The sequence below is a fragment of the Ambystoma mexicanum genome, chromosome 11 (assembly GCF_040938575.1).
Source record: "Ambystoma mexicanum isolate Mex_15411 chromosome 11, UKY_AmexF1_1, whole genome shotgun sequence".
In the NCBI taxonomy this organism is placed as follows: Eukaryota; Metazoa; Chordata; class Amphibia; order Caudata; family Ambystomatidae; genus Ambystoma; species Ambystoma mexicanum.
Window position 1 is genome coordinate 941,975,681 of NC_090934.1, and position 27,264 is coordinate 942,002,944.

General features: G+C 45.2%; 1 protein-coding gene across 1 annotated transcript in view; it reads right to left on the reverse strand.

The window, feature by feature from the left end:
- Positions 1-27,264, reverse strand: part of LOC138505078 (mucin-5B-like) — a 2,064,041-nt gene that overhangs the window by 293,077 nt on the left and 1,743,700 nt on the right. The window lies entirely within an intron of this gene.

Consider the following 27,264-nt stretch of genomic DNA (forward strand, 5'->3'; position numbering starts at 1 on the left):
GTTGAGAACTCGACCAAAGGGGCAATGTAGAGGATCAGGTGGAGACATTCTCACTAGTCTCTGCCCCCTTAGCACCGTCTCATTGGAATTGACAGACGAAGAGCCACAATTGGGAACCATTCATGAATCCTAGCAATATTCCTGTACCACGTTGAGTATATGAAAGACGATATGCACTCAGGCAACCATTTAGAGTGTACCCACAAGCTGACATAATGTAGGAAAGTTACCAATAAGGATGCTCTTTGCCGAGCTGTCGAAATGCAGCCATGAACAGAATGGATGTACATTAAAATAAAGTCTGACGACAGCAAAAGAATATCATAAAGAAGATGTAAGAACCTATGCTGAAACTATATGAAACTCCCTAAGAACGACAATGTAACTAAAGCACTAAGAGAAACATGTACCCCACGATACAGTAACAACAAACACAAAGAAGGATGAAGTGACTCACTGGTCATTAACTGTAAATATGCCGAAACTCAAGGTAGAAACAACATATAGAAGCTTGCTTATGAGAGTTACCTAGTCAATGTTTAGGACGACCATTAGCAGACGATGTACTACGGTTATGTCAATCAACCCAGCTAACTCAAAATACAAGCCCAGGATCTTAGAGTGAAAAGATGGTGAAGAAGTTGTTTTTTCCTTCCAAAATAGAGTAGTCCATTGGCCTAGGACCAAGGATGCTATTTCGAGAGATGAAGGCAAAGTACGAAGGGAGCCCAATGAGCAGACCAGGTGAGAAGGACATATTTCTCAAGATTAGGAGGAACAAGAACATTTACAGATGGAAAGTATTGGACAATTAAAAGTGCATATATGGGATAGAGTGAGCAAGTCTCTAAAGGCCAAGATACCTCAGAGGTATTCTTCCTTTCCTCACTTTCCCCCAGAAGCTCACTGTCTCCAGAGCTCTGGTCCTCTCTAGGCTGGAATACTGCAACACCATCCTTCTAAATCTACCTCAAGCCCAGGGATCGTATTTCTCCAGCACTGAAATCTCTTCATTGGCTCCCAGTGGCGGCAAGGATCAAGTTCAAGACCCTCTGCATTGTCCATAAGGCTTTCTGGGGCCTGGGACGTCAATACCTCCAACTCTCTCTACCTAAATATCTACTGGAGCACTCCAGAACTCCACCTCCAACTCTTGGAGGGTCAGTCGCTTCTCCAAGCAAAGAATTGGGGGCAGATCTCTTTCTTTGGCTCGGGTCTCCCTCTGGAACAGCCTCCCCACCACTCTGAAACTTGAGCAGCACCATCTCCGGTTCCTGGAGCACCTCAAGACCCTCCTCTTTGCTTCGCCTTCTCTCTTCCTCTCCCCTGCTGATCTCCTGTCTGATCCACGTACTGGGCACCTAGCCACCCTCTGAACTCGGGCCCAGGTCCCTGCCTGTCTAGTTGCACCCTGCACTGCCTCTTGGCACCCCCTGCACTTGTGATCTGTATCTGTAACCCTACAGTCCCCTCTCTTGCATTTATTAGCCACCCGTTGGCTGCACTTCCGAGCCCCCCCATACTTGCCACCCGTTGTTTGCACTCTTTGTTGTTTCCTTTGTCTCACACTTCTCCATCCTCCCCGGTACTTCTCCCCTCCACCTTCCTTTGCACTTGTGCAATCTGAATGTCACAAAGCCTAGTAACATCATTGTTTTTATCCTCCCTCTGCCCCCCGTCTTGTCGTGCCTTGAAACACTTGTCTATAGGCACGTAAAAAATGCCCTATCATATCATATCAAGAGGAGCAACTATAGCAAGCATAATTCAATTAAATAGTGCTGAATACACTGTCGAAATTGACACATTTGTGGCCTCTTAACATGTGACGTTCCAAGACAGTTGCAGACTGGCAAGGTCAGCCTTCAAACAGAGGACACTGGCATCAGGCCTACTGATGAGAGGGTGGACTAATTGGGAAAACATGGGGAGAACTGGCGTATTTCCAAGCACCTGGGTTTCGTTTCTATGCACGTGCTGCTAGCGAGTCGAATGTCCAAAGTTGGATTTGGGTTGCCAACCAATCACAAAAGCCTGCCATGCACTTTTACATACATTGTTGCAAGTATTATTCTGCTGCCATATTGTTTGCTGTAATCAGTGTGCTACATGTGTAGAAGTAGTTCAGGGTGTGTTCTACAGACAAGGGACTACAAATGGGAGATTAATATTCCTGCATTCTATATGTAGGCATGTTCCCCTAATCCAATCCCATCTCTCAATAGGTTTTTGTAATATACCACGAAGGATCATGTCATAGATGATGCATCTAGCATTATATAAACTAAGTATAATCAAAAAGACATTGTGATCCTGCACGAATCAATTTGATGAATGACGATTTAACCAGCTTTGCTTCATGGAAATAAAAGCAGTATTTTACCATCTTCTTTGAGTCTGTCCGGTTATTTAGTCTGAGAGATTTTATTGGTAATTCCATCCAGCACAATAGAGCACAGTAGTCATTAATGTATTGTCTGTGTGTCTAATAAAAAGGTTCAAATGGGGTATTTTGTTAGTGCTGTAGTTCACAGACTATTTGAGATGTTTTTGCAACTTGAACCAGTTTCAAATGTGACAGGGCCAGTAACCTGACCTTTTCGGGAGGGGACAGGAACCACTCTAGCCGGGGGAGGTTGGCCTACCAGGAAGCCATGCAGAGCCAGTCCAACCCGAGGTGGATGGCGGCAGCAGAGAGGGTCCCAATTCCTGCCCCCCCTTGATGCCAGCATGTTTGTGAGCAGGCGCTTATCTCCAGCCTGGAATCATTAAGTAGATACTCACCACAGTCTGTCTATTACTTTCAGAATACCTGCTGGAGAAGTCAAGACCGCAGCCCCGACATAAGAAAAGGCAGCATCACCTCCGAGACAATAGCAGGAAAGAAACGGGCGAGAGACGCTGATGAACACTGAAGCCAGCCACCGAAGGACTTCGGAAGTGTCAACACTGTGCAACTGAGAGAGAAGATGCAGTAGAAAGGAAGGTCTCGTGGAGCTGCTAGAGACAGTCGGCACGCCAGCATCCAGGCACGAAAACCCCCTTGACCATGAGGGAACAAAGAGGGAGCAAGACCAAAACTCCCTGAAGAGACTTTCTGGGAGACGCCACCGAACGGGGGCCTGGAAAAGGAATGAAACATTGTGCTGTCTACACCGCCATCTTCGGTACACAGCTAACCCACGCAGAGAAAGCGGGTGGGGTTTAGCCCCCTATTTAAATGTTTCCCTCACACATACACACCCCTGATGGGGAAGACAGGGCCAGATTGGCCAGAGAAAAGTGGGCATTCCTCTGTGAGGGAGGGGGACTTAAGCAGGGGACAGGAAGCAGGAATGGTGTTTTTTTTTAAGGTGTGGTCCAAGGTGGAGGTGTGGGATGACCTAGAGACCAACAGGAGGAAGAAGTGAGCGGCGGCTTGTGGAGGAGATTTTGGCTCAGGTGATGTATTTGCATAGGCGTAGGAAGTTATTGTTAGTAGTGGATGTGAATTGAATGAAATAGTGTCAAAGGAGGGGGATTGAATAGATGGTGGGAGGATAGTAGTAGTGGGATGAGGAGAGTTGTAGCGGTGAGGAGGAGTTCTGAAGTGGAGTGGGAAGAGAAGTAACATCGGAGGGTGGAGGAGAAAACTAGGATGAATGAAACATCAGAGGGAAAGAAGATTGGTGGGAGCAGTAAGAAGGAGGGGAGGTAGTAAGAGTAGACATGAAGATGTGAGTATGGGTGTGATTAAATCAAACCAAATCCCTTAGAACGCTAACCCTTGGATAGTGTAAGGAGAATTAGGGAAGTCCCTGAGGAAATTTAGAGAGATAAGCCCAGTACCTCTCGGCTGCTATCGCAGCTAAATTAGAGTGCTTAGCATACTGAGGGAGAAAATCAGTAGCACTAACCTCGGGATAATGATCCCTGGGGAGGAATGTGAAATGGCTGAGAGAGAAAGGGAAGACCAAAGGCCCCCCACACATTTTTTAATAAAAACCCTTTAATCTCCTCTAAGACTGGTAGGGATTCGTGAGCCATCTGTGGCACAAGACAGTGATAAACCCAAGGATGATCAAATCTCACAGTGGAGTTCCATTTTATGTACTGGCCCTTAGGATGTCAATCATAGCAAATTCCTCCCTGATCTTGTGAGGCAACAATGGCTGAACATCAAATTCAGATCTCTGGGGCCCTCAAAACAGTCATACAACATCAATGGCTGGCATTGAAAGTAATTTCTTCTGGCTCTTAGGTCATCTTACCGTCCCATCCAAGGTTGCACATGGACAAAGTTACATCAATGTTTTACCTCAATGAACATGGGGAAAAGGTCCATTCCATTCTACAGACTAGTACAGGAGCTATGGCAATGGTTTGTTCAGCACAGTATGCTTCCTGTAGTCAATCACTTAATTGAAGAATGTCGCAAAGTGGACATTATTCCTGAATCAGTGGAATATTTCTCAATAGTTGGCTGATCAAATATTCATCCAATGGTTGACACCTTTTGCACCTTTTTGCTACTAAGAACAAGAAGTATCCTCTGTGTGCCTCCTGAAGGGGCATAGTGACCAACTCTTTGGGTGATGCTTTTGTTCTTGCGCGGGATGGTCAGGCCCGCTTTGCTTGTCTAAGCAAAACAAGAAGTGATGGCTGGATGTTTTAGAAATAATCTTAACCTTTGTCATTGCTCTGGGCATCCCTCCAGACCATCGTTCTTCGCCTTCCAAGCCATTACAAAAAGGGGGAAGGCCATATGCAAATCAGGCTTGCTTCACCCTCCACCCCTCTTTGCTTGACTGCCAATTTCTCTGGTTGCAAAGGTTTTATACAAACTGAGTGTGGGTTGTCACCTCTGTGGCAGGACAAAGTTCACTACTTAGATCTTCTGGAAATGGCATGACTGCATTTTGGGTCAGAACAGGGGATGGGTCTGGAACTGGGGTCCACAGTAGCAAAGTGACAAAAAAAGGAGAATGGGTGACTGGTGAACATCGGTAGGCACTGAAAGTTTCCTAGCACATTTTCAGCCACATGTTTGGCTGAATGACTTTCCGTGATTGTGAATTTGGGAAAGGGCATTGGTTAAGGGCTGTTGTGGCTGGACCTCTCCTGTTCCTGAATCCAGCGTTTTACATACCACGAGCTACGGATCTGTGGACTTTGTTGGACTTTGTTGACTTTTTGCATTTTGTGCATTTATCGTAGTGCATGTTTGATCTAAAAACAAACTTTCAGCCCGCCTCTTGCTCCTCCCAGTAACACCCAGCAATCAATATAACATTAGCGCGTGCGCATTTGTCCGCGCACATTTGGGAAAGGGCATTGGTTAAGGGCTGTTGTGGCTGGACCTCTCCTGTTGCTGAATCCAGCGTTCTACATTCCACGAGCTACGGTACGAAAAACTCTGAAATAACTCATTGGAACTGTTATTATCCAAAAGAAAGCACATTGAACCTGTTTCATCTCTTGTGCGTACTTTTGTCTGACTAACAGCGCTGTCACGGCGCTGCGGCAGGATATCTCTGCATATTTGGTTACATCGTATATGCATAATTTTGGTGAGTGTAATTTAATTTTGTAAGAATACTGTTCCTAATTGTGGCATTTTTTGCTTTCTCCTTTACACAAGCTTACCGTGAAAGCTTATAGTGTGGCCCTCGAGATACGCGCGACACGCGCCTGTTAATGGCGGTCTTTGCGGCTTACAAATTAACCACTTACATGCCAACTATCCCACCTTTGTCATTTGCAATGCCTTCCAACTTATTGCCTGAAAGTAATTTGGACTCTGGCATGCTGCCACAATGTTCTTTTTCTGCCACATCCACTACAACGAATGCTAACTCATCCAGCATCCAAAGAAGATTCCCTTTTAACACACAAAATGATCAATTGTGTGTGTCTTCCTCCTCCCCTGTCACAATTTCCTCATCTGGGGTATCCACGCCATCATCCATAACCATTGGGAAAGCACAAACATTGTATTGCACACCTGTGAGACGTGTAAATCCCCAGGTCATTTCTGACATCACCATGATGGAATCTACAAAAAATTGCCAAGTATACCCGAATTCAAATATGTCCATTTCCCAAAATGTCTTTCCCCATCTAACATCAGACCAGTCAGTTTTATCAATCCATGCAAGTCAACAGGAATCCGACAATCTTATGGGAGGGGGTCAATGCACATCTGGCTTGGTGTCAGTGATATGTGAATCCCACACCACGAATATGAATTCAATGTTAAAATCTTTTGCCTTAACCACGCCGCGGCCCAGCCGTCTGCATCCCATAGATAACTCTGCACAACGTTGCTAATGATCCAGCCAGCCCTTTCTGCCCTAAATACTGCCATCTTTAGTCTGTGTAAACTCTTTGAATCCCTGGATTCCAAGGAAGCCCACCAAGCTACACAATTCGACGATCTGATGAAATGGCTCTCTTTACAACAACTCTCTAAAACTTCTCAACAAATTAGCAGTACAGATGAGTCCATTAGCCATTACCTCAAGCCCGTCACCTCCATGTAATGGGATGACAAACAAAGCAACAGAGCCAACTCAAATCTCAGAAACTGTGAAAGAGGGGACCATGACCCCTTGCCCACTTCCTCCCATTGTGGGCATAATAGGTCTGACGAACACTCATTCTGCACAATCACCTAAAACAGCGCATGAGCCAGTAGCCAACGTGACCTCCTCATCCCTTCCAGTCACAGAGGCAATCAAGGCGAAAACCATACCAACTTCTGGACAGGATCATTTGCACCAGTTAAAATCCAGAAATCTCAAGTTCATCAAAAAGAAATCGTCCATTCCAATCAAGAAAACCAAAAATATGATTGGCACTAAAGATCCAAAAAGCACTTTAAATGCCTTTTTTAAAGCTTTGGGCAAAACCTCGAGCATGGTACCATCTCATACAGCTGAGCTTGCCCCAATGGCATCTGATCTACCTGAACCATCTCATGAATCCGAATTAATCATCCACCCTGCCCCAATTAGGAGTACTAATCAACTGCAAGAGTCAATCAAGACTCTCTCTCCACTTTCATAATTGGTCCAATCCATTCAACAGGCACAGAACACTGTGCCATGTGTGTTGAACCCATTACTTAATCTTCGTCCAACTTTAAAATTACCTTTGATCTCACAAATGCAAAAAGCATCAGATCCTCGGACCACAAGAGCAAACTCCCTCATTAGCGGCTCCTAACATTCAGCCCAAATCAGTTTCCTTTGCTGTACCGGCTCAGCCTCTCAAGCTCGTGGAATCTGATATGCTTCAGGCTGCCGTTGATGAAATTAAGAAAAGAGTTGACGAATACCTAGCTATAAATTTGTTCAAAACCACTTTGCAAGCAATAGGGTGCCCACAACGTTCAATTCCTTTTTCTAGTTGCCCAAGTGAAGTGCCTGGTTCTCAACAAAGCCATCCCACTCTTGTACCCCACGCAACACGATGGTCAACGAACGATTGGCAATTCAAAACCTCGGCCCGATCAGCTCCCGCACAATGGACTCCTCGTAAATCTGAACTTCGGACTCAATCACGGCACTTACATCCTCACCGTGCAAATTTTCACACACTAATTCTTAAATGCAGAGAAGGCAACCATCCAGTCTACGATCTAAACCGGCAAAGTGTCCTAAATATCTTTGGAGAAATAGAAGAACTGTGTAATATTTCTACCACAGACATTGATCAGATCGAGTTTCTCACAAACTTCCTTCTCTCTATATTCCGACTTCTGATTCCATCGGCCGTGGTTTGGCAGTCGATATGGCGCAGTAAAATGCTCCTTTTCGACATGGGATTCTTGCTAGCCGAAGACCCCGAAAGTACACCAGCCAGACCTAAAGCATCCATTACAAAACCAAATATTTATCGGAGTTCTACGCGGGGGAATCAAGCACTCGTAGGTGGCGAGACCATACATCAATAACCATCACTATGCCCCAATAACACCAAATTAAGTATTGTTAGTTGGAATTCGAGAGGCCATGTCCACTTAAATACCTCATTCAAAGAAATGCCAGAAACATACCATATAATAGCCCTACAAGAGACATGGTTAATCACTCCACCACTATGGGACAACTATGAAATAGTCTCAATTCCAGCAGTCCCAAGTGGGGGTAGACCCACATCAGGATTACTTGTAGCAGTGAACATCAAAGCAGGTCTCCCAATAACACTGTGTGCCTCTGTTGGGGCGCACATACAACTTGTTAAAATTATGAACGAAGAGAAGGCTTTTGCCTTAATTAATATATATCGAAATGTTATTGAAATGTCAGATGTGATCTTGTATGCAGGTCTTCTCGATATGTTCCATTGTATATCACTTGACCCGTCGATCATACATACCATCATCTTGGGAGATCTTAATCTCGATTGCATGAAGGACAAGCCTAGAAATCGTACTGAATCCAACTGGCTATCACTTATGCATGATCGCAACTAACACATGGCAAATGGTGCAGTACAGGGAGTTGTGCCAGCTCACTACACATGGCATCGTGGCTCGTGCTCGAGCACAATCGACTATATCTATGTTGATCACAAACTCTTTCAATTCATCGAGGCATTAAGCATCAAGGACCTTCCGAAAAGGTGATCATAGCCTCTTGATATTGCACCTTAATTGGAATTTAACATGCAAAGAAAATCAGGAATACTATCGTGGCAATTTAGTAATTAATAGTGCCCGCTCGCAAGTGAGATAGAACCCAAAGACATTGGTCCAGTTTGGGCAGGCGATTGCTGATGACTCGAGAATGATGCCCCGATCCCAAATTCAATACACTGACCTGTTGCAACCCTTTGTTAAAACGGTTACGATTCCTAATCGTAACATAATTCGACATCCTCACGCCTTTGACCATGAAACAAATAGTAGAAGAACTGAGTTTAGAAAAATCAAATGACAAATCTTAGCCTCTACCTCATTAACGAAGTAGCAAGACCTTAGATCTGCCAAATGTAAATATAAAAATTGGCTACGTGGTCAGAAGGCTTATACCAGTAAGACAGTGAGGTTATGGTGCATAAAAAATTCTTCTGGAATGTGCCATCTTCTAAACAACCACTCTTGTCATCAGCAAGCGGACGCCCAAATCAATGGTGTCTCTGAAAAAGCATGGATTGATCACTTTTCAGCTTTATATGCTGATCCTGAATATGCCATACACCACCTTGAGCTAACCTCAACTTCGGCTTGGCAATTGGACTGCTCCCATGAACTAATATTTACCATCATACAAAAGATTAGTTCATCGAGAGCTGAGGGTCCTGATGGACTCTCAAACCAGATGTTCAAGGCTAATCCCAATGAATGGGCCGACATACTCGCAAACATTTTCAAAAATATATTGTGTACATGCATATACCACCATCATGGAGGACATCCATTATCATTCCCATATTCAAAAAAGGAGACCGAACTGTTCCATCAAACTATCGCCCTACAGCGCTTTTGGGCGCCCCGGGCAAAATCTTCACCAGAATAGTTCTCCGGGAATTTAGCAACTGGACAGGGACTTGTAATTTGCGTGACTCCAATCAGACTGGCTTCATCGCAGGTATGGGCACCAACATCAATTTAGTGACTCTAAATGCCATTAAAGCGCAATGCCTTGAGCAAAAGCAGCAAGTTTTCTTTGCATTCATAGTGTCACACTCACCTGTGTCTCTGCAGGAGCGATGGAAGAGCCTCCTTTGACCCCGAGTTCTCTCTTCCCCTGTTTCACCCGGAGGAACACCTGTTAAATATAAGATGCACACACAGACCTGGGTTCACCTGATTCCCCTGGGCCCCTTCCCTTATCTCTACTATGTGCTGTGATGTCCTCTAAGGGCTTACCTTGGTTTTTAGTGGGGTGTGCACTCCATCCTGCATTTGCAGGGGCGCAATTCTATGGGAGAGTTACAGCCCTACACTCTTAGGGATGATGCCAATGTCTGTTTGCCGAGTTCTGATGCCACACACTGTTATATGCCTTCACAGCGAGGCAGAGTGTTCAATGTGCTAGTTTCTCCACTAGCAAGAAAGTCCTTTCCACAAGGCGAGCGTTGCACGGTGGATTTTAAGAGTCCAGTATTGTCCGAATTGTCTTTATTTTGCCAAAGGTATCTTGGGTGAGTAGCGCTGCGTGTAGAACTCAGAACCCCCGGTAGGTATGCGCGGCGTTATAGGTTCGAGCGCACCTGGTAATGTCTCTCCTTTCCCTTGCAGGAGTGGATTATGGAGTGCTTGCGCCACAAGTCTGGGTTCAGCGCTACTGGAGAGCCTCGGAGGTCCGGTAAGTATGCACAGAGGCTTCGGTAAGTATGCACAGCGTTACTGGAGTCAGCGCAGTAAGTAATGTCTCTCCTTTCTTTTGCAGGAATTTCGTAAGTATGCACAGCTTTTCTGGAGTGTGCGCAGTAAGTAATGTCTCTCCTTTCTTTTGCAGGAATTTGGGCACTCGGACTACGAACGTGGATTCCAGCGTAGCGGGAGATTTGGTGAGTGTGTTGCTGATGCAGCTTACAGAAAGCAACACCAAGCACTGGAAGAATCTTGCGTGTGGCTTATATAGCCAGCCACACTCAAACACTAGAGAGCTCATGGACTTTCATGCACTACCTGTTTGGCAACATGAGTGGTAACCAGGAAGTTACTACAAACACCAGGAAGGAATTAAAAGAAGGTATCTGCTATGGGTTTTTTGTGTGCCTATGCCAGGCCTGCCAAGCCTCCACCCAGCTTACCCCGAATACATGCCTGATACCCATGACACATAGACCTTAATGCTGCATTTGACTGAGTAAGTCGCCCCCTGTTAATGAGCAATTTACAACGTGATCGATGTCCTTCTACTTTATACGACATTATATACTCTTTACATCACAACACATCTGTCCAAATCCTTATTAGCCTCAAAAGACTACTTTCGAAGTACATCTTGACCTATAGAGGCCTGAAGCAAGGGTGTTCATTGGCCTCTGCTATTTTTAATTTTTTCCTACATGATGTGAGAGTTCCACTGTCAAATGTAATTTCAGATTCGCCTAAACTAAATCATCAGGTCCAATCACTTATGTACGCTGACAACCTTGTTCTAATCTCTAGGACTCAAGTTGGGTTACAGTGTTTACTTGATGCTTTCTATAATTACACACAACTAAATAAACTAACAATTAATTTAAACAAAACGCAAATTGTGCAGTATTCACCCAAGCGTCAAGACCCTCTGAAGTTTGTCTGGACGATCAATCGTATCTCGATTATGGTGGTACCAAATTATTGTTTTTTGGGAATGGATTTTGAAGGAAAAACAAGGGCTCAGGGGCAGTTGGAACAGCTGTCCTTCAAGTTAACCTCAGCCATATCACAAGCCCGCATCATTATGAATAAATATGGAAAGTTTTCCTTTTTGCCAGTGTGGCATTTTTGGACTAAGAAAATTGTACCAATATTGATGTATGGACTAGAAACCATGCCGAGCAATTCTACCTTCAAATTCACCCAGTGGGAAGCCAAATTCTGGCACTCTATCTTACATCTCCCTCAATGTACACCAATGGTGTGGATAAGATATGAGTTAGGACTACTGTCGCTCCAGGCCCATTACAACTGGCGCTTGTGTTCCTTGTTCAAAAAAAGTTTAAAATCAACAGATCACAATGTGCTAATGAAAACTCTGTCACAATAGATATTTTCCACTAATTACACATTTGTGAATAATTGGCTGGATCAAGTTTACCACATATTGGCACAAGCTGAAATTACAATTGCACTTTTGCTATTCAATCCTGTTAAAGCTAAATTTAGGATTTATCAAACTGATTTCCTCCCAAGAAAGCTTACTACCATATCTGCGACGTTGTCCATCGCTCAAATATCGCAATGGTATTCTTCGCCTGCGCTTTAATTTGTGGGCTACTAATGATATTAAAGCAAGGTGAAATATTGTGAGTGCAGATGAACGGGTGTGTCGCTTTGGTAATGATGGCATCACTCATGAAACCTTGAGACATGTTATTACAGAGTGCCATACATTACGCCCAAAGAGAGAAATGTTCTTTGCACGACATTGCAAATATCTAGGGATTCTATCTCAAGATGAAAGCTGGGCACTATTCTTAGGTTCCAGTAACATGTCAATACAAATTGCAGCAATCAATTTTCTACCTAGTCTTCACCTGGACGTAAATGCAGATATGGGAGAATTCCCATCCCAGGAGCCAATAAGCAACGGTATGCCATGAATCACAACTGGTGTGTAATTAGAGAGGTTTTATATTTTCTTTTGGTACGGATTTTATGACACATATTTTAAGAAAGAAAAGCATTCAATGTGTTTTCATTTTTTCTATGGTTAGTTTTTTTATTGTATTTTGTTTTTTCCTTAGATACCTTTTTCTCAAATGAATTGCTTACTCGTTATTTTTTAATATGCTATTACACTTGAGTTTAAAAAAAAAGTTTTGCAACGAGAAATTGTTTGAAGAAATACTCTTATGTAATTCCGTTAAATGTTTTTTCCACCCTTTTAACACAAGGCTTCCATAGACTTCAAATGCATAACATGTAAGACGGCCTTCAGTGTGGCAGTTACTTCCGCAAGAAGAGTCTGCGATATTCAGGCACCTTGGTCAGAAAATCAATTTCTGATTTTTCTTAAGGACATGGCTGTGCTATGCATCAAACCTTGATTTATGGGCACAGAGATTTACCTAAATTAAGAAATGTGTAAGTGCAGCGAAGTGCAGCTCTGCAGTATCGACTGTTGGTGTGACCATGTGTATTTCAGCCCTCCTGCACAGTTTCCTGGTTGAACTTGAATATGAACCAGTAAATCCACATGAGCGCTTTAAAACCCGATGGGCCACGGAAATCACAACAAAGTGAAGGGAAGTGTAGTCTTTGTGAATGACGGATTAATTATAAATTAGAAAATATTATCAGTACAAGAACAATTCTCACCCCATTTTAGGAATGGAATGTGCAGCACGGACGGGCGTCTGCAACTGAGGTGTTTGTTTCAAACTTGACTACACGCTTGAGTATTTTCCACATTAGCCTAGCACCGGTGTCACAAAACATTCTTGCCTTCACTACTGAGAACTCCTTTTTTGCAACCATGCTGTAATACTGTTATGGAAACATAGATTCCACTTTAGTGCCAGACCGCCTCATTATGTAAGAGATGGAGATAGGGCCGATTGGGAAGAGGAAATTAACTTGAGTACAAGGGAGGAAGCAGGTGTAAGGATAGAAGAATAAAGACGTGTTCTTTTCTACTCCTGTGTCCGCCTCCTTTAGGTATGAAAGGTGCCAAGTGTAAACATAAAGACATAAGTTCCTGTGAGTGACTTAACATTGGCGATGAGGGCGGAAAGTTTACCTGCGCATTATGGCACGGTGCGGCTGTAACAATCAGGCATTGAACAGCACACGGCTAAAGAAAGGCCTGCTGGTCACTGTGAACGGCGGGGCTCCGGTGCCTGGAATGATGTGGCATGACCCACTCGTGAGCGCGCAGTGGAGTAACTTTGCTGAAAAAGTTTGGGGGGGGGGACATGGGATCTGTAGAAAAGGTGCGCCGGCCAAATGAATGGGGACAAACTGGTGTGCCATGAAAGTTGGGGGGTACAAACACCGCTGCCCCCCACCTAAAATTACGCCCATGTGTGCGCGACGGTCTCCCTGTCACTCTCTCACTGAGGCAGAGCAGCTGGATGAGGCAAGGGCTATCAGAGGATGGATGATGTGTGCTACCAGTTCGGGGTGGATGATACAAATACAAGAACACACGTCTTGGTGCATACAAGGACTGTTAATGAAGGACTGTATGGGGAAGCAGACAGGAGCCCGGTCTAGGTTAGAAGGAGAAGGCCAGTTGGGTCCCATGTTACCCGTTGCTCATCATGCCAAGGATTTACCCAACGCCATATAGCTACTGCAACAGATAATACTGACTGGGCCATGTGGGAGGACGAAATACCCATCACAGTACCAATGTTGTCGCCCAGGATGCTTCAACCACAGCTACAACAACCGCTATCCTTACACTTACCAGGTGCGTTTGACCTTACTGACACCAACAACCTTGGTCCGAGTTGGGCGAGATGGCTGCGTGACTTTAACGCATACATTGATGGGCTTGGCCCTCTAGGAGATCATAGCAAAAAATATTTACTTACATTGGCGGTGGGATCATCTACTCAGGACATCTTATATGAACTGCCAGAGGACAATACAAACACATCTGATGCACTAAAGATGGCATTATCTGGTTATTTCACTTCACACACAAATGTGGATTATGGGAGCCACATTTTTCACACCACATACCAAGCCAAGGGAGAGAGATGATGGACAGATTTGTCATGAGATTACAATCCCGTTTAAACACTGCATTTCATAGGTTCCCCAATGAGAACGATTTTTGCTGGCAGATTATTGCAGGTTGTGAGTCCATGGATAAACTCAAAATCCAACTGCATCCTCATGCATCGGTGAAGAACTCCTGTTCACAGATGGACATGTTCTGCTTTCAATGCTTGTACGAATTCCCTCATGAAGGAGTGTGTCTGGCCATAGAGCAGTTTTGCTCTCCATGTAGTGGGGAGAGCCACTTTAAGTTGGTATGCCGGGCTTTATGACAGCCTCCACGAGCCGTGGCTCCGACGGCACCGTCCTCACATCACAAAGATAATGTAAGGACACATACGCCTCTTCAGTGCAAACCAAGGAAAGGCCATATGGGCGAGCGGCCATAGTGCCAGATATGATGCTCAATCTCTGCAACCTAGACCGCCCGAATCGAGACTATCATCCCATAGACATTACTAACTCATGACTGATCGCAGGCACAGGGGGAACCCACAACACTATGTCAGTAATTTAGAGAGGAGATCGCAGTCGGGGAGCGAACCCAGTTAATCTCAGAACAGCCAAATCTGAAAAGGCTACGCATTTGCTTTGGACAACGATTTGGTGCTTGAACACAGCCCCAGACATATGTTACATATCAAGGATTATAATAGAAATTATGAATTTCTGATCAACACTGGCACCAAAGTAAACGTCATCAGTGAGGAAATGTACATCAAAAGCACTGCTGATGCACCCATCAAATGTCAACATTTATCCATATGGGTCACAGACACCACTTCCGTGCAAAGGCACATTCTTTGTGAAGGGCCAGTACAAGTCACAGACTGCACGCATTCTCAGCTTTAAGTCTGCCATGCTCATCGGATTGATGCACATTCTATACCAGCTCATTGCTCATAAACACAGTGGAAAAAAAGGATCAGACATTTCCGTTGCTTTTCAAGGGGCTGGGAAAGCTGAGAAAATAAAATGTTACTCACTAGTGAACAAAGTTCCCTTTCCTCCAGCCTGTGTGGGCGTCCCCGATGGGACCAGAAATCTTTGTCTGCGAAAAAAAATGTGCAACCCCTTTAAATTTTGTTTTAGCGTGCGGAGGCATGGCCGTGTCCACACACCTACTAGCCTTGCCCTCTGGCACCTCCCCTCAGTCCCCTTTTTACACGTCAGGTGCTATTACACCTGGCTTTAGGCATTAAGTGTATGCTCCATAACGTGGGGGATGGAAGGCGAGTCGTATGGAGGAAAGGGGACTTTGGACTATGAGTATTGTAGTCACTACAGTGAGTAACATTTAATTACTCATACCTACCATCCCCTTTCCTTCATTCTTTATGGGTGATTCCACTGTCATCTCTGAAGTGGGAGGAAGCACTGGTGGATAGAAAGAAGCAAACAGATTCATTAGTACAGCTTGCCTAAATGCTGCATCTGATCTGGAACTGATATCTAAGGAATAGTGCTTGCAGAAAGGGGACCGAGTTGTCCATGTCACCCCTTTACTAATGATATCCATTGATGTGCAGGCAGGGGTGGATTGGGAACCAAAAGAGGCCCTGGAAAAAATGTTCAAAGTGGCCCCATAGTCCACATTTTCAGTAACCCCAATCCTTTTCCCATGAGAACATTTGGAAATAAAATAGGTTACCACACAAAAGAGGCCCAGGGTGCACCGGCCAACCGGGAGATGTCCAGAGATCCCTATAGGCCAGTCCACCCTTGATGTTGTATGTTTCTGGAATGCCACTGCAGTTGCTTTTTCCCTTAACGCATGTGCGTGAATCCGTTTAGGGACTTCCTTCTTTTGCGCTTTATATGCCTCTACAATTGATGATACCATCCATCTGGTGACTGACACTTTTGACTCTTACAAACATAGCTTCAGGTTTTCTGACTGACTTTGCACGTGAGAGGTAGAATTATGAGCACCCTGCTGATAAGGGAAAAACACTGGTAAACATATCTCCTGACTGATGTGGAATGGAGAAACGATTTTAGGCAGGAACTTAAGATGAGTTCTAAGAACCACCTTATCCTTCTGAAAAACCATGAAAGGCTCCAGAGGCTGAAAGCACCTTAACCTTGCTTGCTTTACGTGCTGAATTTAATGCTAGCAGCAAAACTATTTTGAACGTGAGCCATTTAATCTCTATGGACGCCATGGGCTCAAAGGATTTCTACGCTAAAGCTGCTAAAACCACATTTAAATCCCTCACAGAATGAGGCTGGTCTATAGGAGGGAACAACCGCGATTTAGCTCCTATCGCCGCTAAATACGTGTGACACGTGTCCACCTGAATGCCTGACTGGGCCAGATGTGCTGAGAAAGGCAAGACATAATTTAGTTAACATGTGAGTGGATCTATTCCTTTATCCTCTGCCCAGAAGCAGAACTGAGCCCATATGTATGCTCTTGCATTGGACTGGCATGGACTCCTTCCTTGCGCACTGAATGATATGGGTGACAAATGCAAGCAATCTAGTTTCAGTTTATCAGCAGCCAAACTGCCAAGGCCAGAACTTACAGCATTGGGTGAATCACTGCTCCTTTCTGTTGCATTAGGAACCCTTGTGAGTGAATTGACAATATGAGGGGACCTTGACTGGCTAGCTGTAGCAGGTCGGAATACCAGACCCAAGAAGTCCAAGTGGGAGCTATTGGAATCATTCTACACCGGACTGATGTGCTGAACTTGAAAATTAACCCCTGGAGAAGAGGGGGGGGTCGGAGGAAATAACAATGTGGATTGTGCCAGCTGATCTGGAATGCATCCACCAGGCAGTTGGTCCCCTGGCCCGACCATGATGCAAATAGGTGACATTTGGCATTGTCCTCTGACGACCCCATCCCTTGAAGATTGGCTTGAGGGAATTCATCTGCAGTTCCCCCTTGTATGCATTGCTGTCCACCACCTTGAGTAGGATGCTGTGAGCTAAAACCCATTCCCAGATGCCCATCAAGCATGCAATCGTGGACCTGGTACCCCACTGCTTGTTTTTATAAAATATTGAGGTTAAACTGTCCATCCTCACCAGGACTGTCGTGCCCTGGATGACTTCAGGGCCAGAGCGATAGCTTTGTGACCCAGTGCATTTACATGGAGCAGAGTTTGCTTTTCCCCACAGACCATGTATGAAGTTGTTGTTCAGGGTTACTCTGCTGCCATCTAGAGTCGAGTCTGTGGTTACAACCACAGACGGCTCTGGGTGTCACAACGGCACATCCAAAATCACATTGCTGCTGTCTAACCACCAACATTGATCCCGATGGAGAGAGATTGGAACAGACAGATTGTGTGCCTGTTATCCCATTTCTGGATCCTAATGAGTTGACAGATAAAGTTGAATCCGCCTCGTTCTCCTCCTGGCATGTGCAATGGTCAAAATGCATGATGCCATGAGCCCCATTAGATATTTAAACCACCATCCCAATGTCACTCCTCTGCTCAAGAAGGTAGGACGGCCTTCTGAATGTCCAGTACTCTCCCATAGGTAGGGACCAAGCGCTTCCGTAATGTGTCCCACCTGACTCCCAAGAAGATAATATTTTCCACAGGCGAGAGCTGAGATTTCCTCAGATTTAGGTAGAACCCCAACTGATGAAGGACATCAGCCAACCTCTGAGCAGAATGCTGTGCCCCCTCCGATGAATTGGCACTCACGAGCCAATTGTTGAGGTAAGGATAGCGGTGGTGTCCCTCATTCCAGAGAAGGGCAGCTGTGTTCATCAATTTCGTGAAAACACGAGCGGCTGAATTGAGGCAAAATGGGAGCACCTTGTAATGAAAGTGATAGCCCATTACTATAAACCAGAGCAATTTGTTATACGGGGACAGGTAGGTATGAGTCCTTCAGGTCCAGAGAGCACATCCAATCTCCCGCACAGAGAGAATCTGCAATATGGGCTGGCATTACCATCTTGAATCGCTCTAGGGTAGGGAAGAGGTTGAGGAAGGAGAGATAAGCACTACCCGTAGGTCAGCATATTTTGTTTTGAAAATTGCAAATATTTTGGAGAAGAAGCCCTCGCCTCTGTCTGGGGCTGGGACAGGTTCTACTGCCTGATCCTTCCAGAGTTTAACAATTTCTCGTAGCAGTGCTGGAGATCCAATTTGTAAGAGAGGAGAGGAACAGGGGAGATGAAGAGGGACGGGGAGCTTGAACCCTGATGAAACTATTAACAGGATCCAAGGATTCATGAATTATTGATGCTGCCAGCTGCTCAAAAAGAGAGTTAGTCTGCCCCCAACTGGAAAGTTGTGGATCCAGACTTTGATATCATTTTTTAGGACTCTGAGGCTGAGGCTTTGGTAGCCAAACACTGCTGCTTTATCCTATGTAAACTCACAAATCTGTCAGATTGATGCGCTCTGCAGTCTTGGAAAACCCTTGAAGCCACCAAAAGACCTATGCTTTTGCTCTGATCTGTTCTGTCCCAGTAGGTATGGTTTTGTAACTGGCTTGCTGAGGATAGCAAGCGACTTTGCAGTTTGCGTACAGGTTTTCTTTTTAGTAAGCTCCTTGTCTATTGAGGAATGGAATACCCTGAACCCTCAAATGGTAGGTCAAGAACTTTGTGGCATGCATCCATGCAGTTCTATGCATGTCAAGAGCCAAACATAATCCTCTACTAGCAGTGTCAACGTGTATCACTGTGGATTCTAGGAGATCCTGCAGTATCCCCTTTGCATCTGCCAACTCTGCTTTATAGAAGACCTGCCTGTCAAGGAGTACGTCCTCCATGAAATCACCAATTTGCCTCCATAATTTCTGATTTGCCGCCGCCAACATTGCATCAGCGTTGGCCTGTCTGAGGTGCAGGTCAGAATTGAGGTACATCTTTCTAACAAACGCTTCTAAGAGTGTGTCCTCTTTAGCTAGACAATTTAAAGAAGACAATGATCCTGATGAACTTGAGGGTTTTGAATAAAGCAGCACCGAGTCACGCTCTCCATCTATCTAAAGAGTGTGTCTAAATGCTTATTGGTTTGTGTGCTGGAGTGCAGTTTTGGCCACACTTTTTTGGGCAACATGACCACATCCTTTTGTAGAGGAATGCAAGATATATTAGATGCACAAGGCTCCTGTTGTGCTGGCCCAGGCTGACGAACCCCTAAAAACTCTGCCAACCCCTGCAGGCGATCATGAAAGGATTTGGCTGAGGCTGAAGTCTCCTTTTCATCATCTCCATTATCATCTGTATTTGTAGAACTAGTTCTTTGCACCGAATCCTATCCACTCTGCAACACAGCTGTTTGAGATGTATCTGATACGGGCTCCTGTACTGGTGCTGGGTAAGGCAGAGGTAGTGGTGGATGGGGAGGTGGTGGCGGGGGTGGAGGAGGAGGCAACAGCTGCATCAGAGGTACCTGAATTAGAGCAGGTAATGGAGGCTGTTGCAGCACTTGAGGAGGAGCAGGTAGTGGAGGGTGTTGCAGTAACATCTGAGAAATAACCTTATTAATAAGTCCCTTTAGAATGCCTGACATCTGTTGGGATTTCATCAAGGCTAGGAATCTATTTAAAAAAAACTGTCCTCGCAGGCTGCTTGATTAGACTGTGGACTGGTCAGTGTTGCGTGCCCATCTGACGAGCGGAGTCTTCCGTGCTGAACCCTAGATGGTTCACCCTGATGCTGGAATGGGTAAGAATATCACTGAAGCTGCCCTGTGTATTGAGGAGACTTGCCTTTTCTGGGTACCAGAGGCCCACCATACGAGTGTGGCGGTGACAGCTCCCTTCCTGCTTTTGTCGCCCATTCTGAGGGTGATAAGCACGAGATGCAAGACTGACTTTCTCTGCCTTAACGCCCTGATGCATGCGTAGCCGCCAAATTGTTTGCCTACACCGGTACCTCAGGAATGCACGGTAAACTGGAGTCTGGCACAGTTTCCTTGGTGGTAGGCATCTGAAGACCTTGGGCTGTTATTCCCAAGTTAGAGCGGACCACAGAGGATACTCTGGTAGGCTTCTGACCCTTAGTCGATCGATTGGTAGTCTGGCTCCCAACGCGTGTAGGTGCCACCTCAGGTTTACGCCCGGATAAAGAACCCAAAGTCCCCTCTCAAAGGTGAATGCGGTATTAAAGCTCTTGTGCCCCTCAGTCCCAGGCTCGGAAAGGACCATACGATCCCTCAGTGTGAGCGTCGGTAGCTCTAAGAGCCTCAGGCCTGACACTGGTAGAAGGACTTGTTTGACCCCTCCCAGCTGAGGAACTCATCAGAAATTAGTCCCCATGCTGGTGTGCTTTATAAAATAAAGGATTTACCTTTTCCTGTGACCTCAAAGACTTGCTCATGTAGGCCTTGATGTGCTCAGGCGTTGACATTGTGAAGATTTCCCTCCACCTGGCTAACCTGTTCTTCAGGGACCCAGGTGTGAGCGCGCTGCAGGCTGCGCAAACATCCCACCAGGTACTCTCGGCAGATCACATGGGGGTCCGATGCCGGGAAGGAGCATTTGCATGATGCACACCTGGTAAAGCCTCTTGTGACCAGCATGTCCAGGGAAGGCAAGGAACAGCAGGCCTGTGATGAACAAAAGAAAACGACGAGGGGAAGCTGTTGCATAGCCGAAAAAACACTTCCACTGTCACTGCTAGGTCCATTGGCGTCTATGCGGAAAAAAGGGACTGAGGAGAGGCGCTGGAGGACGAGGCTAGTAGGTGTGGAAAAGCCCACTGCCACGCCTCCACTCTATATCACAATTTAAAGGGGAAGCTCATTATTTAGTTGCCAAAAGGTTCCGGTCCCGTCCCTGTACGGGGACACCCATACAGGATGGAGGAGAGGGGATGGGACTTAGGAGTTTAAGGTAATACATTTGCACATCGATAAGTCGATAAAGCCAGTAGCTCAACATTACAGAGGCATACCCATCAACATACAACAGCAAGTTGAAAATGAGCTGCACAAGCTGTTACAACAGGACATAATTGATGCCATGGGAGTCTCCCATTGTCCCGGTACCCAAGAAAGGTCCAGACTATTAGGTTGGGTGTCAATATGATGCATCCCAATCAGGCCATTTAGAGGGAGCGGCATCAGGCGCTGCACATAACTGATATGATTCACCTCCTAATTTTGTACAGGCGTGTTTTCTAAATTGGACCTTGAGAAGTGATACCACCAACTTGAGCTGGCACCAGAGTCATGCTGTATTACAACTTTCCTCACACATTTAGGCTTGTACCGGTAGAAAAGCCTCTGCTTTTGGGGTCCCAGTCGTCAGTGGAGATTTTTCAAAAGGAGATCCATAATGTCATATAGCACATTCCGAACTGTATTAATTACAGCAAAGACATTCTGGTTCTTGGTACATCACCTGAATGTCATAACGAGACAATAACCAGGGTGTGCATGTCATTAGAAGATGCCATCTTACTTTAAACACGGAAAAATGTGAGTTTAGAAAAAAAATGCTTGAATTCTTTGGACATATATTCTCAGAGCAGGGCATGAGGCCTGATCCCAAGTAGAGGGATGTGCTGAACGACACACCCCAGCCTGCCAGCCTATCGGATCTTTGCTCATTTCTGGGGTTGGTGAGTTACTGTGCATGGTACATTCAGGGTTTCGCCTCCGTCAATGCTCCTCTTCGTGACTTGATGAAGCAACACACAGAATTCAGGTGGTCTACGCAATGCCAGGCTGCTTTTGAGATGTTATGCCACAGGATTACATCAGCAGAGAACATGGCATATTTCAGTTCAGACCGCCACATAGGACTATCGGTGGACGTGAGCCTGATTGAGTTGGGGGCAATCCTGGCTCAATATGATCCTGCGACACCACAGCATAAACATATTGTCTCATCTGCCAGCTGCAGCTTATCTTCCACAGGACAGGTGTACTCGGAAGCAGAAAAGGAGGGTCTTGCTGTGGTTTTGGCATGCAAGCACGTTCACAACTTTCTGCATGGGAAGACTTTTACCATCAGAATGTAACATCAGGCCCTGTCCCCCAATTTATAGCAATCCCTCAGCATTTATGCCTCCAAGAAATGCTTGGTGGAGTCTGCGCCTTCAGAACTAGGATTTTAACATCATACACCGTCCAGTGAAAGTCGACGACCCAGCAGATTTTCTATCACACCATCCCATTCAGAATTCAAGAGTGGAGCCTTCCACTTAGGATCAATAGATTAATTACGTGATACATCAGGCCAAGCCTGCTGGTTTAGACTTCACCCTACTACAGCACAAAGACCTTGTTATAGCATTGCTGCTGGTTACCTGAGGTCGCGGGAAGCATGCCAAATAAATGGGGGAACAGGAGTCAGAAACTGCACACAGTGAAATCGGTAACTTTCTTCTAGTGAGCAGGGAATTATCTCTGGCTGCCAACAAGCTTTTGCTCAATGGTACCAAACTGGTGATACCAACAGCACTGAGACAGAAGGGGACTGACCTGACTCACAAAGGATACCGGGGAATTGTTTCGACAAAATGGATGTTTAGAGAAAAGGTATGGTTCCCTCGTCTAAACGTACTGGTGGAGGAAACACTAAAGATGTGCCCTACTCGTATAATAATGCCATAGTCCCAGATTGTACTTTCACGAATGACACCCATTCCTGCAGAAGTGTGGGATGAGGTGGTTTTTTACTTTTTTGGGCCGTTAGAGGCAGGTTCATATGTTCTCAAAATGATGGATGAATATTCTCAATTTCCTGAGACTCAAATTGTGACATCCAGAGCGGCTACATATGTGATCCGAGCACTGGACAAAATATTCACGGCATATGGGGTTGCACGAGTTGTCAAGTCAGACCACGGCCCCCATTCACTAGTCAAGACTTCAAGATCTTTGAAGAGTGCCTCCGGGTCAAGCATTGGAGCATCACACCATTATGGCCAAGGCCAATGGGACAGTGAAATGGTTCATGAGATACAAAGAAAACACTACAAATTGCTCAACTAACAAATTGAATGCTGGAACAACTTCTATATAACTTCTGAGAGATTATTGCATCACTCTGCATACAACAGGGAAGTGCCCATCTGAGATCATGTTTGGGCGGGCCGTCAGAGCAAGATTTTCCCACATAGCAACCACGGATGCTCCCATTCCTCCCTGCCTAATTGTTGTTTTCTTCCTTCCTGCTTTCCTGTCGTTCTGCTAGTTGGCCCTTTTATTCCATTCTCCTCTATTATTGCCTTGAACCTTGCTGTTGTGATCTTAAACACAACTTTATTCGCATAAGTGAAGGTAACTGGGTTATTAATCTTAAGCTGCTGCAAACTATCTACATAGGACAGTTTCTTCACTGCCCCAACAGTTCATTAGGGTCTCTGTATGTGCACAGAATGGTTTTCTGTGATATGGTCAGCTTAGGCCAGCTCTGTCAGGAGGAGCGCTGGGGTGCTGCTGCTACTGCACTGCCCACGCTTTCACTGCCGGGCGCGCTCTGTCTCCTCAGCTCAATGTGTCAAGTCTCACGAGAATACGACCAAGACTGTATCTAGCGAGAGACACTGTCTCCACACCTGCCTTCTTTCTGGAAACCTGCCTTGCTGTCTGGAACCCCGCCATCTGTCTGGAATCCTTCCTTTATTGCTGCCTGAAAGCTTGTCTGTCTGCCTTAACCCCAGTCAACCATTACCAGTTTTTCAATTGAACCTTCAAACACCTGCATTCAGTGCTTGCACTGTCTCTGTGCAACGCAAATAGGTAGATGTCGGCCTGTGGTACACGGGGCTGGCTACTTTCTGGTTCTAGTGTTATGTCTTAGGATGGTGGGTGGGTTATGCGCGGATCGCCACAAAGACCACTGTAAGGTACACAGCGTTAGCGCAGTAATCTACTTGAAGGTTTGGAATCTAAGTGATGTCAAAGACCTCTTTATAGAAGTGTTATGAATAAACATACACTTTTTTTTGAGTAACTGCTGTCTTTATTCTTTGCCCACAGCATCTATATACAATTAGCAAGTTGGCAGACTGCTGTTTCAAGGTAAAGTGTCTCTTCATTTAGAGCACAGGATCCCTTGTGCTGGTGGGACGAAGTTCCACTTTAACAGGAGAAGCGCCGGCAGATGGCTGTTCTCCTTGGCGTGCGCTTTCCTTCTCACGTTGCGCTTTCTCGGTCGCCCCCTTGGCTCCGTGCTCTTGTGAGAGCTCGGCACTCACGGGTGTCTCAAGCTTTGGCTCTACAAGAAGCTATTCTGGATCCAACACCTAACCTAATTTTTAAAAGAAGTCATCTTTTAAACTTATTCCATGAAATACCCAAACTGCAAGTTATTTAATACTGACAGTTGGACCTTACGTAAATTCACGAATCATGATAACTTAAAGCTGGAAAAGTAACTTATGATCAGCATTAGTAGCTAGAATGCTACTAGCTTAACTGGAGTTATTTCAGATTATTGGATGAAACCTCCATACCATTCAATTAACTAGGAAAGATGCTAGAAGCAGCACAGGAAGTGCAGACATTTTCACTGGCAAGCAACTGGCACTACCGACTTCCGTGAATACTCTGACAAAGCCTCTCCTGAAGATTAGCTGTAATGTGAACATGGTCCAAAATCTGAGTGCCACATCTAGAGAAAAAGGTAACTCAGAAACGCGATTCGATGTACTGCTTATGGCTACTATTTCATTTACCACTCCTTAAAACGAATAGGCCCTTCTACCAAACAAGTGGAGCTACAGCTGTTCTGATGGAATAGCAGGGGATTTCATAGCTTTTTGGATGGTCTGGCAGCAATAAGAGTACATGATATGATGGTCTTATTGCAGGAGATTTGGTTGATGCCGCGCCCTTTCTAGATGGCTATGTAGCTATAGCTATGGCTATGTAGCTATCTAAAAAGGTCAGGGCGTGAACCAAATCTCCTGCATTTTCGATTTAGCATCCTCCTATTAAGGAAAATCAAGGGCGCCCAAGTGAGGTCTCCTGGTAATGGCTAAAAATGAGCTAAAATGTTCCCCTTTGTACAAAAAGCAAAGCGTAATTTCATACAGGCACATATTGTAGAGGTCACTTATGCTATGAAGGATGAGAATATGTTAATAATTAATGTTTATGACCCCCCCGGAAAACAAAGAAACTGTAAACATTGTGGCCTTCCTAGGCAATGCCTTGGAGGAATGGATTGCTTGAGGTGTGATAGTTTTGGTGGACCCGAAATCTAAATGCCTGGAGAGCGTGGGAATGGGGGAAGACTTAAAGATATGCCTTATGGCCAAACTGAAACAGAATAAATATGATTGGTCAGGACATCATTAAAGTGAATTTCTCAGGGATTGGGAGATGATGATGGCAAATGGTTGTATTAAAGTGTCATACCCAAGGAAATATGCATGGCACAAAGGTAATCTTTATGCCAAGTTTGCGCTATTTTTTAAATTTCTGAGCACTTTTTGAAAGACATCTCAAAGGTTTCCATTTTACATAACTGTTTGAGTGACCATCATATTTTCTCCATGACATACGATCTAGTGACTAGTAAATATGTGGCACGGAAACAAATGGGTGAAGTTTAAATGAATAGGGAAGGGACAAAGTGATGTGATAACAATGTTGTGGATATGAATTTAATGGCATATGGTTTTATGACCCAATTGTAGGATAACATAGCTTTCTAAAACCATCCCTCAAATCTCTGCACATTTTCCAAAAAGTTCTGAAGTATGCCAGAATAAATCCTTTAAAAACTATGGCCCTGGGGAGCAGGGGTGGAGAGGAACCAGGGCGAGAGGAGTTGGGAAAAGTTCACTTGTTTGAAAAATGGCAATAAAAACGTATGTGATTTTTAAAAAAAAATATGGCCCTCATTTCAAGTTAGGCGGTAAATATTGCGGTAATTCCGCCAGGCAGAATTACTGTTACCGTTAATGCATCCGGAAGAATTACTGCCACATTTGACGTGGACAGGTGTGGGCACCAACCATCGGTGGTAACAGCAATTCTGCCTGGCGGAATTACTTCCGAAATCCACAACCTAGTGGTAATTTCGGACAATATTTGGCAGAAATTTGCTACCGCCAAAGAATTTGGCTGGCAGAATTACTAAAGGTAATTATGAAAAATATTGGCGGATTTAGCACTGTCAGAAATAGTGTCATGAATGAAACAGGAAGCTGCACGGCAGCCATCTTTAGAAATACAATCCTTTCAAAATCACCCATTTCCTTTAGCCATCCGGGGGTGAAACAGTGTGGAAAATGTCTGGGGAAAAATGGAATAGCAAAGGCCTTGAAATGCACCTTAGGAAGCCCAAGTTCACTTCACTGAGGCTGAGCTGATGGTTTGGTCACATGAGGTTATGTCATACTCAGAGGAGCTGTATGGTGAGCAGAACAAGAAATCTACCAATTGGTTGCTGAAGCTGTCGGAAGCGGCCTCTCTGTTGATCCTTGTTGTTCCTCCCGTTTCATGAGGTGCAGCTTGACAGCTCGTTGTCCTACGGCGTACGTGTACGCGGCTCCCACCGGGTCCTTTCCCCTAACTCCGCTGATCATCTGAGGGCTCATGTGTCCTAGCTGCTGTGTGGCTGTGTTTTTTCTACGCTGTAAACGTTTCCCAGCTGACGCTGCGGTCCCTGCGGTCCCCATGGTCGTTGGGGGCTTTGAATGTATTGGTCTCCATGTTGGTCTCCGTGTTGCCTGTTCTCTGTTTTCTGCCCTAACCGGGATACAGAGACACAGACCATGTCTAAATGAGGACAGGCAGGTAATATCTCTGCCTGGCCTTTGGTACCAGTTTTGTGGCAGTTTGTGCCCTGTGGCATCTGCCCTGATACAAAACCTGTTGCTAACTGGTGACTGTTGATCTACTGATCTTTGAACCAGTTTGTGCCCCTGGGGTTTAGAGCGCAGATACTGAATCTGCTTTTAACTGGCGACTGTTGATCTCTGATCTTTGAACCAGTTTTTGCCC